Source organism: Saccopteryx bilineata, unplaced genomic scaffold, assembly GCF_036850765.1.
Source record: "Saccopteryx bilineata isolate mSacBil1 unplaced genomic scaffold, mSacBil1_pri_phased_curated manual_scaffold_25, whole genome shotgun sequence".
In the NCBI taxonomy this organism is placed as follows: Eukaryota; Metazoa; Chordata; class Mammalia; order Chiroptera; family Emballonuridae; genus Saccopteryx; species Saccopteryx bilineata.
In genome coordinates this window covers 204,389-216,581 of record NW_027095451.1, presented here as the reverse complement: position 1 = coordinate 216,581, position 12,193 = coordinate 204,389, and positions in this window count along the sequence as shown.

Genomic DNA, 12,193 nt, shown 5'->3' with positions numbered 1-12,193 from the left:
AAGAAAATTATAGCCCAAGATCTCTGATGAATTTAGATGCTAAAATCCTCAACAAAATGTTAGCAAACCAGATCCAACAATATATGAAAAAAATCATACAACATGATCAAGTGGGATTTATTCTGGAGAGGCAAGGCTAGTACAATATTCGCAAATCAATCGATGCGATTCATCACATAAACAAAAGGAAGGAGAAAAACCACATGATAATTTCAATAGATGCAGAAAAAGCATTTGATAAAATCTTGCACCCATTCATGATCAAAACTCTCAGCAAAGTGGGAATACAGGGAACATACTTCAACATGATAAAAACCACTTATGACAAACCCACACCCAACATCATACTCAATGGACAAAAATTAAAAGCAATCCCTTTAAGATCAGGAACAAGGCAGGGGTGCCCCCTTTCACCACTCTTATTCAACATAGTTCTGGAAGTCCTAGCCACAGCAATCAGACAGGAAGAAGAAATAAAAGGCATTCAAATTGGAAAAGAAGAAGTAAAACTATTATTATTTGCAGATAATATGATACTGCATATAAAAAACTCTAAAGTCTCAGTCAAAAAACTACTGGACCTGATAAATGAATTCAGCAAGGTGGCAAGATATAAAATTAATACTCAGAAATCAGAGGCATTTTTATACACCAATAATGAACTGTCAGAAAGAGAAATAGCCTGTGGATAAAGGGTCGACCTGGAAATGCTGAGGTCGCCAGTTCAAAACCCTGGGCTTGCCTGGTCAAGGCACATATGGGAGTTGATGCTTCCTTCTCCTCCCCACCTTCTCTCTCTGTCTCTCTGTCTCTCTCTCTTCCTTTCTCTCTCCTCTCTAAAATAAATAAAATGAAATAAGAAATTAAAAAAAAAATAAAGGAAACAATCCCCTTCACTATTGCAACCAAAAAAATAAAATACCTAGGAGTAAATTTAACGAAGAAGATTTAAAGACTTGTACTCGGAAAATTATAAAACATTGATAAAAGAAATAAAGGAAGATACAAACAAGTGGAAGCATTTACCATGCTCAACGTTAGTTAGAATAAACATCATTAAAATGTCTATATAACCCAAAGCAATTTATAAATTCAATGCAATACCAACTAAAATACCAATGACGTACTTCAAAGATATAGAACACAACACATATTCCAAAAATTTACACAGAAACAAAAAAGAACACGAATAGCCTCAGCAATCTTGAAAAGGAAAAATAAAGTGGGAGGCATCACACTTCCTAATACCAAGTTATACTACAAAGCCACTGTATTCAAAACAGTTTGGTACTGGCATGAGAACAGGCATATAGATCAATGGAACAGGACAGAGAACCCAGAAATAAACCACAGCTTTATGGACAACTGGTATTTGACAAAAGAGGTAAGGAAATACAATGGAGTAGAGACAGCCTGTTCAACAAATGGTGTTGGGAAAATTGGACAGCTACCTGCAAAATAATGAAACTAGACCACCAACTTACACCATTCACAAAAATAGGCTCAAAATGGATAAAAGACTTAAATGTACACCGTGAAACCATAAGCATCTTAGAAGAAAACATAGGCAGTAAGTTCTCCGACATCTCTCGTACCAATATATTTGCTGATTTATCTCCACGGGGAAGTGAAATAAAAGACAGGATAAACAAATGAGACTATATCAAACTAAAAAGCTTTTGCACAGCTAAAGACAGAAAGATAAGAATAAAAAGACAAACCACACAATGGGATAACATATTTGACAATAGGTCTGATAAGGGGTTAACATCCAAAATTTATAAAGAACTTGTAAAACTCAACACCAGGAAGACAAACAATCCAATCAAAAAATGGGCAAAAGATGAATAGACACTTCTCCAAAAAGGATATCACCTCACACCAGTCAGAATGGTGCTCATCAACAAAACACAGAACAAGCGCTGGTGAGGATGTGGAGAAAGGGGAACCCTCCTACACTGCTGGTGGGAATGCAGACTGGTGCAGCCACTGTGGAAAACACTATGGAGATTCCTCAGAAAATTGAAAATCCAACTGCCTTTTGACCCAGCTATCCCATTTTTAGGAATATACACTAAGAGCACCATAGCACTGTTCCAAAAGGAGAAATGCACCCCCATGTTTATGGCAGCATTGTTCACAATAGTGTAGATCTGGAAACAGAAGGAAATCTTACCTTTCACAACAACATGGATGGACCTGGAAACTTATGTTAAGTGAAATAACTCAGGCAGAAAAAGTAAAATATCATATGACCTCACTCATTTGAGGAATCCAATGAACAATGTGAACTGAGGAACTGAATTGAGACAGAGGAGGTATCAAAGGGACCAGAGGAAAAGAGAACAGAGGGAAAGGGGAGATAGGATGGGATAAACCTGAAGGGAAGGAGGGATAGCGCTATGAGGAGGGGGCAAAAAAGATGTTGAGGGAAATACGGGGGCAGGGAGATCAATCGGGGCAACACTAGAATCTATGTAAACACAATAAATTAAAAAAAAATTATAATGCAACATATGCATTGTTACAACATATATAATTATTCCCGAGAAATATACAAAACGTCCTGCTTCACTCTTGTACAGGTTAAAAATTAAGATCGAAATATCAGTTCTAACAGTGGCCAACCAAAACCCTCTCTTCAGTCAAGTTCTGTGTGGGAGCTTTCCCACCAGTCCAATACCCCCATCCCAGGCTCTGATGAAGAAGCAGGAACAAGAGACTGATTAACTGACCAGCACAGCTGGACACCTCAGCCCACTGCCATATGTGCCCACACCCTCCTCCCTAGCCTAGGCCAGACTTCCACGAAGCATTCGCTGCATGTGCTAGAAGCCCTGTGAATCAGACCTGACAATAAATTAACTCCTTTTAATTCCTTTCTGTAAAAATTACTAGGACTGGGTCCTCCCGCCCCTCCACTGTCCCGTGCGGGTCACATACCTATGGTGGACACCACGGTGCCCTCGAAGTAGAAAGCGCCGGTTAAGTCCTAGCGCGACCGGGTGTTGCCCACGCGATGCCGGCCTCGGTGGCCTCCTCAGTGGCGAAAGAAGCCGCGCAGCTCCTCGCGGCTCAGGTTGTGGCGGCGGCTGAAGTTGGCCAGGCGCTCCTTGGCCTGGCGCTCCTGTGCCAGCTCCAGGCGCGAGAAGACGGCCGCGCCGCCCAGCAAGTAGAGCACGATGAGCGCCTTGTCCTCGTTCAGGTGGCCCGGGCCACAGCTGCAGCCGCAACCCCGGCAGGCCATGGCCGGCCCCCGCTGTAGCCTCACGCCGGACTGCCGTGACCGCGGGCGGATTCTCGCCCAGGCCCCCCGGGAGGTCCGCCAGCCCTGCGGCTCCCTGCGCCGCTGCCGCGACCGCTCCTGCTGAGCCAGCTCCCACGTCCGCTCCGGTTTCAAATCCGCTTTTCGGCCGTCGTTGAGTTCTAAATCTTGAAGGTGCGCTTCTGCTTGCTTTTCTCCCCTTTCCCTCCCTTTCCCTCCCTCCTCTTCTCTCCCTCCTCTTCTCCCCCCTTTCCCCCCTTTCCCTCCCTTCCCCCTTTCCCCCCCCTTCCCGCACGGGGGTGCGGACGCTGATTCCGCCCTGCGCCCTGTGCGGCTCAGACTGGGGAGAGCATGGCGCGTCTTCACGGCCAACGCCCGTGGAGCTGAAGTTCCCCCGGAGCGAGGGTTGGGGAGATTCGGGGGCTGGAGGGTAAGCTTGACCCCGCGGCCCGCGTCTACTTGATCAACTTTCTCAAGCCGACTGTTAGGACGCGGGGTCTCTGGCAGCTGGCTTTGCAAGTGAATCCACGGTGCTGCCTACCAGCGAGCATGTGCAAGTACGCGGGGGCGGGGCGGGGGGTGTTTGTCGGTCAGGCAGACGCAGGTGCAGGTATGCGGGGGTGTTGGTCGGTCAGGCGCCAGGGTGACGCGCTGCAGGATAAACAGCGCGGGGGAGGCACGAGTTGAGTGAGCACATGGCTCGCCAGCTGGGGTTTGCAGACCAGTGCAGGGAAAAAAGCAAAAAGTACTTTTTGGTTCTCAACCTTTCTGGGCCTTGTTTTCCACACCTAAAAATGAATGTGAAAGTTGAAGCTGTGATTACCTTGGAAAGAAGAAGGGGGGGAGGAGGAAGGGGAGGAGAAGGGGAGGGGGAAGGGGGAAAGGGGGGGAGATGAGGAGGGAGGGAAAAGGGGAGAATAAATTTTGAGGAGTTTTATTTATTAAGCCCGCGGCATACATGGGGGATTCTTCAGACGGGGAGGAGGGAAGGGATGAGGGGAAGGGAGGGGAAGGGGGGGAAGGGGGGAGAAAGGGAGAAGGGGGGAAAGGGGGGAAAGGGGGGGGGGAAGGAGGGAGGGAAAGGGGGTAAGAGGAGGGAGGGAAAGGGGAGAAAAGTGGGGGGTGACTGACAAGTCAATTTGGTCAGACAATTGCTTGGGTTGATTATTCCATTGACCTGAGTTTCTTGTCTTTGTTGTAGACCATAAATGGCAAAAAGCCTTTGTAAATTCAAGGCTTAGCAAAAGGCTAAGTTTTCCCCCCTTCACCTCCATATTGGCTGTGATGCTCAGTATTTGCACCCACTTCACTTGCTTCCTTGGGTTGCTGGAAGCAATTTACATGCCCTTTCTCTGACTCTGTTTTCAGATGTTGGCAGATTTCACTAATGCATCCTATTTTTGCCTTGGGAAGAGTTCCTGCTTTAGCCTCAGATGTGTAACTTTGTAACAAGGACTTCCTTGATTTGCATATGGCTATATAATAAAGCAAACTGGGGCTATGGAGCTCTCATATTGCCATCAGCATTTGAAGAGTCCTCCCAGTCCCAATTTTTCTTAATGAGTATGTTTCCTTAATTCCACACAGTTATGAGGAGCTGGGCTGGCCCGTGACATGTCTTGGCTCTGGGTAAATTAGGTTTGAGCGGAGACTGGGAACTGGAGGGCTGTGGATCAGGAAGGCCAGGAAGAGGACCCGGAGTAGGCCTTCTCTTTTCCAGGAGGGCCTGGGAGGGGAAGTTGAGGATCTAACTTGGCCAGGTCTGCAACAAGGTCTTGAGGTATGCTGAGATGGAAGTAGCGGCAGTGATAGCATCATTCCCATTTTAAAGATGACTAATGGAGGTCAGGAAGCTGAGCCACTTCACCCAAAGCCGCATGACCAAGGCAGCTGAACCAGAACTTGAAGGCTTGGCTCTTTCTGTTGCTTCTATTGATGGAGAACTGAAAGTGACCTTTGCCTGATTTCTGGTGACCTTGCTCTCTTGTGGTGAGGAAAGAGAAATAACTCATGTGTGTAAGTGTGCAGCTGATGTTGCCCCAAAACCCGAGCATGATCATTTTTTTGAAGAGAACTCATAACAAATCTATAAGTGGTGTGACCCAGGACTTTGGGAAGTCTCCTAGATGAAACCTCCTGAGAAGGCCCCTGCAGAGTCAGCTTGCTCGTCTGACAGGGAGCTCACTCTTTGCAAGGTGCAGTTGAGGCCGAGAAGAAAAAGCCCATTCCTTGAGGATGGAAGACCTGGGTCTTCATCTCACTGTTGGCCCTAGCTCTGTGTCCTTGTGCAAGTCACCTAGCCTCTCTGAGCTTTAGCTGTCTTATTCGTGCTCTGGCTACTTATCAGGGTGCTGTGGGGATTTAATATTAATAGTATTGAAAACAGAGTACTTTGTGAGCTCACAGAGCTATGGCTCTATAGTGTCTATATAAGGGCAATGGCTCTGATGTTCCTGAGTCCCAGGCCCAGAGGCAAGGCTGCCCTTGCAAGGGCGGGGCTTGGAGTTGGGCAGAGTGGTACAAGCTCAGCATTCACAGCCTCCCAGTGGCTGTATTGGTGATTTTTTTCTTTAAGGCAGCCTCTAGCTCATGAGGTCCGCAAAGGATTAGGAATGGGATGCTATTTGGTGCTTCTACTTGGTGATGTCTTATCCATCAGACCTGCTATCCACTGACTGGCAGGGAAGACAGGCCACTGTGATGGAGAGGACCCTCAGAGTGCGGTTGTCAAGAGAGGCATCGCGATGCACACTTGCACGGGAGCTAAAAGGCAGCCTGACTTCTTTTACTGGCCATGAGCAAGATCATCTTTTCTTGGAGTCAGGTAGGGCCTCAGTAATAGCTTCTTGGGGAGCAGGACTAGGTGATAATGAAGGTGGCCCAGTCTGAAAACAACTTGCGTCCCCATCCATCGTGGGCTGATGTAAGACATGGTGCCTAGCCTCTGCCCTGCTCCCAGCAGCCCTGTCATCCTCCACGGCCACCTTGGGAGACCCTTCTCTCCCCCCAGTGGGACTGTCAGACCCAGAAGGCTTGGTTGGAGCCCAGGTGCCAGGACCAAGCCTGACCTGAGGCTGGAGGTGTCCTGCAGTTCCAGCCTCCCCCTCTGGGCTCAGTATTGGTCCTGCTGCCATCTTATCAGACCCTGATGTTGGGACTGAGTTATACTAACCAGACTCAGACCTCAGACTTCAGCTGGAATCCCAGCCCTTCCCTCTCCGCCCTGCAATGGCCATGTGTGCCATATCTTGCAACTGGGACCATTCCCAGCCTTACCTCTTTCAGTCAACATATGGCCCCGTTTCCTTCTGCAAGCTGAACCCCCACCCCTTGCCCTTGATGGTTGCCTCTTCTCAGGGGCAGTGACCCATCCTCAGCCCCCGACCCATATTGGTGCCCATAGGCTCAGGGAGAAGGAGCAAAGTTACATGTGCTGAAGACCTGTTTTGCTCCTGGGCCTTTAACCTCACAACACCCTGACGAAGTGGGTTTTAATCATTCTCATTTTACAAAAGAGGAGACTGAGGAAAGGTGAACTGACTTGTACAAGGTAACGAGAATGGTGGAGACAAGATTTCAACTTATATTCACAGGGCTCCAAGGCTGAGCTGCGTGCTGGTGCAGTGACCAGGGGAAGTTTCCTGACTTAACCGGCTCCCGTCAGCACCGGCTCCCTGACAGCCTGTCAAGCAGCGCATGGCAGTATCAGCCACAGGGTCCCCTTCAGGCCAGTTCTGTGACGAGGTTTCAGATGTTCCTTCTGGCAGCTTAACCTTGAATCTTTTTCTCTGACCCACTCAGTAATTCTGTGCAGTCACTGATTTGCCTGAGTCCTTTATGGTGGAAAAGAGCCAGGAACTCACCTGTCATAACACCCTCAGAGACTGTGACTGCCTTCCAGACATCAGTGTTGCAGAAGTCAGGGATAGAGTTGGCTTTGTGAAGTTGGCCAACCTTGGGGAAGGCTAGAGATTTCATTTGTTTTGGGGGCCAGAACTAAACAGCATGATCTTCTTCCTTCTGGTTTCTTTTTCCTGGCCGGGGACATCATTTGCTCACTTATTCATGACAGTGGCAAGAACAAGGGTCAGCTGTGTCTCCACACTGACAAACCCCTTCTCTGTTGGAGTGACCCGGACAGCAGGTCTGTGTGCTACTGACTCCAGGAACTCAAAGGCTCAGAGGGCCCAACGCCTACATTTTACCAGGGAGGCAGCAGTGGCCCAGAGGGGAGACTGCCATGTCCCCAAAGCCACACTGGATTCCCTATTCCAGTGTCATGTTCTCTGTCCACTCAAAACTGACTGGGAAGCCTGGGACTGAGCTGCTGTGTTCTAGCCTCAAAGGAACTCTTACCAGCTTTGTCTAGAGAGAGAGGCCCTGCTGGTGTCCGGGACAGGGCCTCTTGGTTCTAGGTGACTCAGACCTGCGTTTTGCAGTGGGAGTAACATGCTGAATAACCTGCTCGGCTCAGCACCCCACAGGCAGGGCCTTTGGAGTGCACGTCAGGTGCAGTCCCAGCCCAGGCCCCTGGAGCCTTCAGCCCAGACTCAGGGAGGAGAGACTGAGGCCTTTCTAGTGTCTCCCTGAGAACTCGGAGTTGGAGTCAAGGCTTCCAGGTTACTAGTCTGGTCCTACCCTCATGTACTACCACTACAAATATGAATAATAATCATTCTAGGCCGAACACTATACTCCTGGCTTTGTATGTACTGTCACTTTATTCCTCTACTGACTATAAGAAGTGGGTTGTATTTCTATTTTACATATGAGTAAACTGAGGCAACAGAGTGGCTAGATGACATGCCTGAGATCCCAGGGCTAGTGAATGCTATAGAGCCAGGAGTTGAGGCTAGTTTGGTCTGAATCCTGACTTTGTCCTCTGAACCGTGTGCAGGCTGCCTTATTCATTGAGCTCAGATCACATGTTTGGGCTGTAGCTCCGTAGCAGCTCCTTGGCCAGTGCGGCCCCACCTTGAGCTCCTGCTTGGGTCTGGGATGAGGTGGGCAGCACCCAAAGTCCTGTCACCTACTGATGTCAATTTTCATGCCCCAGACAGTCTCAACTTATGAGCATCCCCTGATCCTTGGTTTCTTAGAGCTAAGATACAGGCTTTTGGTGACCATTTATCTCCTGCCGGGTGGCATTGCCTGTTCAAATCCTTGGCCGTCTCCAGGCTGAGTGGACCACCAGCCTCTTCTCGGTGCTTATGCTCTAATTCTACGACTCTGGGTAGCCTGACTGAGATGGGTTACTCAGAAACCTTGCAGGAGGCAGTCAGCATGTTAGCACACAAAGAAAGATACCTTCCCAGAAAGGAAAACATCTCTTATTTTCTTCCAGTAAATCAAGACTGGGAGATGCATTTGTTTAATGGGCTCTGTCCACAGCTGATCCAATTTGGTAAGTGACTTGGGGGTGGGGAAAGATGCTGACCTGATATTTCAGAGAGTGGACTCAGAGTAAGGTGCTTAGGCAGCAGTACACATGGGACAGTGAGCAGAAGGGGGAGAGGACCTGCTAGTGGACCAGGATTCCCTGCCTCTCCTGCTGTGACACACACACAACCACACATGTACATGCACACAGCGGCTCGTGCACACACGCACCCGCACATGGACACCCGCACACGCACTCAGGCGTTTGTGCTGCGCTGTCTTTCCGCTCTGGCTCTAGATCTGAACCTCTGCCCATGTCTTTCCACCTGTCTGTCAGCCTGTTGCCATCACAGCTCACCAGGATTCAGTGGCCAGGCTCACCCACCAAGATAGACAAATAATGAGCATTTTGGGGTGGACAGTCCTTCAGATTGAAGGATGAGAAGTGTGGTGAACAGAATAATGACCCCCCTCACCAGAGATATCTACATCTTAATCCCTGGAATGGGAATCTGTTTTCTTACGTGGCAAATGTAAGGCCAGATGTAATTATAAGGGTCACTGTAAGAGGGGGACACGATGGTGAGAGTCAGGAGCTATAATGAGGGAGCCAGAAGCTTGAGACATGCACTTTGGCGATGGAAGAAGGGGGCCATGAACCAAAGTATGCAAGCAGCTTCTAGAAGGTAAAAAAGTCAAGAGAACAAATTCTTCTCCAAAAACTTCAGAAGGAACTCAGCTCTGCTGAAACCTTAATTTCAGCCTATTTATTTATTTATGTGTTTATTTCTTTGCCATGGAATTGGCTTATGCGATTATGAAGGCTGGCAAGTCCCCTGATCTGCTGTGTGCAGGCTGGAGACCCAGGAAAGCAAGTGGTGGTGTTCCAGTCTGCGTGTGAAGGCCTGAGAACCAGGGGAGCTGATGGTGTAAACCTCAGTCTAAGGCAGGGGTAGGGAAACTTTTTGGCTGAGAGAGCCATGAACGCCACATATTTTAAAACGTAATTCTGTGAGAGCCATACAACAACCCGTGTACATTAGGCATTATCCAATAAAAATTTGGTGTTGTCCCGGAGGACAGCTGTGATTGGATCCAGCCACCTGCAACCATGACCATGAGCGGTAGGAAATGAATGGATTGTAATACATGAGAATATTTTTTATTTTTGATATTATTATTATTTTTATTAAAGATTTGTCTGTGAGCCAGATGCAGCCATAAAAAGAGCCTCATCTGGCTCACGAGCCATAGGTTCCCTACCCCTGGTCTAAGGCCAAAGAAGATGAGATAAAATATCCCAGTTCAAGCAGTGAGTCAGGAAAAAGGGGTAATTGCCTCTTTCTCTGCCTTTTGTTCTATTCAGGCCCTCAATGGATTGGATGAGGCCCACCCACACTGGGGAGGGCAATCTGCTTTACTGAGTCCACCGATTCAAAAGCTCATCTCATCCAGAGCACCCTCACAGACCCACCCAGAAATGTTTTTTTGGGTTGTTGTCTTTTTTTTTTTTTTTTTTGTATTTTTCTGAAGTTAGAAGCAGGGAGGCAGTCAGACTCTTGCATGCACCCGACCGGGATCCACCCAGCATGCCCACCATGAGGTGATGCTCTGCCCATCTGGGGAGTTGCTCCATTGTGGCTGGAGTCATTCTAGCAACTGAGGTGGAGGCCATGGAGCCATCCTCAGTGCCTGGGTCAACTTTGCTCCAATGGAGCCTTGGCTGCAGGAGGAGGAGAGAGAGAGAGAGGAAGGAGAGGGGGAAGAGTGGAGAAGCAGATGGGTGCATCTCCTGTGTGCCCTGACTGGGAATCCACCCGGGACTTCCACACGCTGGGCTGATGCTCTACCACTGAGCCAACCAGCCAGGGCCCAGAAATAATGTTTAATCTGGGCACCTGTGGCCTCTTAAGGTGACACATAAAATCAACTACCACAGAAGTCATGGTTAGATCGAAGTCACAGACTGGGGTTGTGGGCTTGATTCAGTCCATACACACATTTGACATGTCATTCTTTTTTTTTTTTTTTAGCACATTTAGACCAACCTTTAATCATCATTAGGTTTCATGTTAAGCCTGAAGTTCTGACTTATCTTAAAAAGTGAGGTGATCTGGCAATACTGGACTGGCACCCCTGCTTATTTCAGAGCCTCCCAGCCAATTCTGCTGGTCATCTACTGGGGGGCCAAGCCCTGTAGCCAAGGAGGTGGGGTCACTGTCATCCAAAGGGGAAATGTAAGCTCTTTGGACCTGGGTTTGGGGAACCCCCAGAGAAGGCTCCTCGCAGCACCCAGGTTCCAGATACAGCTTGACAAGTGCCAATTGCACGGAACTCTCAGCCACATTGATCGGGACTCTAAGCTTCTTTTAATGTAGTCACAAATTCCTTCCTTGGCAGTCGCTTGCAGCTGACAGCTCACCCAGACCTTACAGCCAGATGGAGACACCCAGACTGCTCACAGGAGCAGCTGAGAACCTGACACTTCCAGCCTGCTGTCTAGCTGTTGAGCAGGCATTGCGGTCCAACCTTGTGATGTGGGCCTTCGCTTCCGCTGCACTTCAGTGCAATCCTTCCTGCACTGGACTTAACCCACAGTAAAGGGCAGCAGGATCCCAGCACACAGCTGGGAGTGTGCTCCTTGTCCCACCTCCACTTGGCTCACTTCCCCAGAAGCTCACTTTTTTGGTGCCCTGACCCTACCTGGCTTCCTTCCTCAGCACATTCTAGGCCCCTTGATGACCTAGTTTGGATCTTTTCCTGCTTCTCCCTCCTCAGACTCACTCAGATGCACCACCATTTGGTTCTGACCTCTACCCTAAGTACTGCGAACTGTGGTCTGTTCCTGGCCAGGACGTCTCCTCAGTCATAGCAGCATCCTCTTCTGTCACCAAGGCATGTCAATTTTACTTTGTTGCCTCTTGAGCTTGTTTATTTCTCTCTATCCCCAGCCCAAACTAACACCTTCTCTTGCTTGGACTGTTACCCGGCCTCCTACCTTGGCTCTCTGGCTCCAGGTGTGTTCAACCCATTCTCCAACAGCAACCAGGAAATTCTCCTGAAAGGCAGACCTGACCGTGGCCACTCTGCTCAGAGTTCGTCATTGGGTCACCACTGATTTCAGGACAGAGCCTGGATACCGGGCACTTCATGACTTGGTCTCTATTCCCTCCTCCGGTCCCATGGCTCAGCAGCAACCCTCTATCTCCCCGCCTCATGTCCATGTTCTAGCCCTACTGGTCTATTCGCAGGATCCATGGTTCTCTCTGACTTGTGGGCTTTTCTACATATTGTTCTCTTCGGCTAGCATCTGTCCCTGCCCCACCCCTTCACCTGGATACCTCATCATTCAGTATAGGTGCCACCCTTCCCCCTCCAGCCCCCAGGCTGGGCTCCCAGTCCACTGCTCCCATGAGACCTTGCCTCCAGTCATGGCACTTGACACCCTGAATGGTTATTGTTTCCTGAGTTGTCTGTCTTCCCCACCAGGCTGTAAACACCACAAAGTCAGGGACCATGTCTGTTTTGCTCTCCATGATATTCCCACCA